We start from the raw sequence: 3,689 nt of genomic DNA, 5'->3' as shown, positions 1-3,689 counted from the left end.
CGCGCCCCGCTCCGGAGGTGGGGGACCGGCCGGGGCCTTGCGGGGGAGGCCCGTGGAGGGCGCGACGGGCTCGGCCGCCGGGCTGGCCTTTTCCCCACTGGTCTTCCGAGTCGACCGGCTCTGGCGGTGGGGACCGGGCCCGGTCCTCGGATGCCTCCTCCTCCGTGGCAGTTTTTTGTCCAAGTCCCGCCCTGGAGAAGAGCGTGGACCGGCCCCGGGAGCCCTCGAGGGCGGGCCGGGGAGGGCGTCCCCGGCCGGGACGCGTGCCCGGGGTGGGTCCGGGCCGTCGGACCGGACTTCTCTCTCCGAGTTTCGCGGGTCGCGTCTTTGTCCGGAGGTGGGAGGGGGCCGGCTCGAGGCGTAGGTGGAGCCCCGGCTGAGGGACGGGAGCCACGGTCCCGCCCCGGGCCCGGTCGCCGGAGGCTCCTCCGTGGAATTCTTTTCTAAGTCCTGACCCGGCGACTCAGAGGGAGGGACCGACCGGTCCCGGCCCGCGCGGGCGGCCCGGGGAGGCTGTCCCCGGCTCCCCCTGCCGCCACGCTTCTGGGGTCGACCAGATGGCCCCGGGAGCTCCGGGCCTGGTGGCGATGGGGTCGTGCTTGGGGTCTGGTGGCCGTGGCCGTGATCCAGGGGTTCCCCTCGTGATCCGTGGGTGGGCCCCGTCTCCGGGCGCGGCGATTCTTGCCCCTGAATGGGTGGTTTTGTGCCGCCAGATAAGTGCTGACACGCTCTGCTCGGGTGACAGTCGCCCGAGAGCTTCCGGGTGCCTGGATGCGTGTGCGGGGAGGTCTCCGGGCTCTGGCCGAGAATCGGACGCCCGTTTCCACCCCCGCCGCTTGAGCCGCCCGCTGGGGCCTGCGCGCCGGCTCTTGTGCGTTCCAGGCGTCCCCGCGACCGTGGTGCCACCTCCGGTCTCTGGTACCCGAGGGCGGCGGGGTTAGGGGCGCGGGGTCCTCTACCACGTGCACTCCCTGCCGCCGGCACCCGGGTGCGGTCGCGACTTACCCCGTCCCGCCGGCTCCGTGCCAGTGCGTGTCAGGCGTTCTCGTCCTGGGGTCGTCGCCCGCGCTTGCTAGAGGAGGAGGGGGGCCGGTGAGGCTGAAGCAGGCTCCTCCGCTGGCTGTCCTCGCCGGCCTTCCCTTGCTCGGGGATCCCTCGCGTTATGCTGCTGATCGATGTGGTGATGCTGTGCTCTCCCGGGCCGGGCCTAAGCCGTGCCAGACGAGGGACGGACGTTCATGGCGAACGGGACCGCTCTTCTCGCTCTGCCCGCGGGCCCCCTCGCCCGTTCTCCCCCGCTGCGAGTGGCGTGTGGGAGGTGGCAGGGGTGCGGAATCCGGCCCGACCTCGCTCCCCCGCCCCGTGCCTTGTGGCGTGGGCGGTGTCGGGGTCTCCGTGACGCGGCGGATGCTCCGCCTGTGCCTCTTGGCTGTGTCTCGCGGGCGGCCCTCCCCACGGTGGGGCGGGCCGTGTTGCCGCCGCGCCGCGCGCCTTCTTGGACGCGTGAGCGCGCTCCCCCGGCCGTTGGCGGTGCCCCTGGAGTGTTCCAGGTCGTCCCTCAGGCGCCCGAGGCCGAGTGGCGGTGTCGTTCCCTGTTCCCGTCGCCCTCCTCAGGTGACCGCTGCGCTGGTGTGTCTGAGAAGCGGGGGGTCGAGTCGGTAAGGGAGGCGTGCCCGTCCCCCTCGCGGGGGACGGGTGCCTCGTCGCCCCCACCCCACGGCGTGCCGTGTGGGGGCGGGCAGGCTCGGGCGCGTGCCCGCGTGTTCCCCTTGCTGGGGTTTCCACGCGGGTGTGGGAGTGATTGTGGCGGGCCGAGCCAGCGGCGTGATGCTGGCTCTTTGGTTGGGAGGTGCTGTTTGATCGGCACCTCCGTCCCAGTCTCTGCCTCCCTTGGTCTCGGCCTGAGGGGAGGCACTGACTTGGGAGCCGCACAGGGGCCTTTTAGATCCCTAGCTAAGCCCAGTGTGGCCGGAGATGGCGAGCCCGGGGCAGCGCGGGCTCGCGGCCCTGACCACGGACGCTCCGACTTGCTCTAGGCCTTACCTCTACCGCAGATCCCTCCTGCGTTGTGTGGCCATGGTGTCTGTAAGCGCCTTGGTGGGCCCGATGGCGGACGATGGGCGGGGGCGACACGCCCTCGGTGAGAAAGCCTTCTCTAGCGATCCGAGAGGGTGCCTTGGGGTACCGGAGCCGCCGCCCCTCCTCTGCGCGTAGTAGCCACGGACGCCACCACCGTGGCGCGTGGGCAGAGCCGCTCTTTGCCTACCGCGGCCGGCGCCTCCCCCCTCCGAGTCGGGGGAGGGTCACGCCCGGCCGGGCCGTCGTTGGGCGCGGGGCCGCGCGTGTGCGCGAGCGTGCGCGTGGTTCTCCCGTCGCGTGCTGGGGTGGGGAGAGGGCCCGGCCCTGTCCGGGCTCCGCCCCGCCGCGAGCGGCTGGCTCTCCGCTCGCTCCCGTCCCGAGCCGCAGCCGGTGGTGGCGTGCGGGCATGGGTGGGGGCCGCCGCCGCTCTCGGGCGCGTTCCCTCGGGACGTGGGTCCCGGAGCAGACCAGACAGGCAGACGGGTGGCTGGGTGGACGGGGCGGCCCCCGGCGGCGGGGGCGCCTCACGTAGGCCCCGGCGGTGGGGCCGGGCCCGCGGGAGGCCGAAGGGTGGCTGAGGCCGGCCGGCGTCCCAGGCGTCGTGGGACCGCCCTCGCGTGTCGTTGGCGGTGGGATCCCGCGTGTGTTTTCCTGGTGGCCCGTCCGCGCCCGAGGCCGTCCCCGGGAGCCTTCCCGCGAGCCCGCGCTCCCTCCGTCGAGGCGCGCGCGCCGCGCTCCCCGTTGCCGCCGGTGCTGCCCCGCCCGGGCAGACGCCTGGCCGCGCCGCCCACCGGCCGGGACCGAAATGGGCCTCGCCGCGCGGGTGTCGCCTCCGGCCACCGAGGCCGGTGGTGACCCGGGCGAAGTGCTCTCGGCTCCGGTTGGGTGGCGCCCGTGCGCCAGGCGCCCGGCGTGGGACGCCGGCGCCGTGTGCGGGAGAGCCCTGGCCGTGGAGGTGGGTGGTGGGGCCGAGCCCCCGTGAGCTGCGCGCGGGGCGACGGGGCCAGTCGCCGTTCCGGGCGCTGCGGGACCGCCCCTGGTGCTGGAGGCCCCTGGCGGTGAGACCCCGTGTGTGCTCCGGCGGCCGACTTGCCTCGGGAGGCTCTGTCTTCCCTCCTTGGCCCCGAGCGCGTCTCTCGGCGGGCCGCGGCCCTTCCTCCACCGCCACCGCCTCTCCGGCGCCTCGGCCCTCGCCGCCGTCGGCCTTCTCCCGAGCCCTTCCCCGTCGTCGCCTGTTCTGGCTGCCCGACCGGGGCCCCGCCCCGAGCGCGACTCGCTTCCCGGGGCCGCTGCGGCCTCCTCCGTGTCCGCCGCCGCTGCCCGCGCGACGGCGACGTTGCGTGCGGGCGGGGGACCGTCCCCCGCGGCGCCCCGTTCTGGCGCGCGCGTGTCTGTCGCAGCGCGGGTCGGGTCCCGGGCAGCCGTCGTGACCGGCCGCCGGCGCGCCGCGCCACCCCTGGGGGCGGGGGGTCGGGCCTCGGTCCGGCTCTCGGCCCGCGGGGGCGTGCGCGGGCAGCCCGGCCGGCCGGTGTCGACGCGACTGCCTGGTGCCCCGGCCCCGCTCACGCGCCGTCAATCGGGGCCGCCGCGAGGGGCGCCCCCGCCCCTCC

Source organism: Equus caballus, unplaced genomic scaffold (assembly GCF_041296265.1).
Source record: "Equus caballus isolate H_3958 breed thoroughbred unplaced genomic scaffold, TB-T2T haplotype2-0000785, whole genome shotgun sequence".
In the NCBI taxonomy this organism is placed as follows: domain Eukaryota; kingdom Metazoa; phylum Chordata; class Mammalia; order Perissodactyla; family Equidae; genus Equus; species Equus caballus.
Note: the sequence above shows the minus strand (reverse complement) of the source record.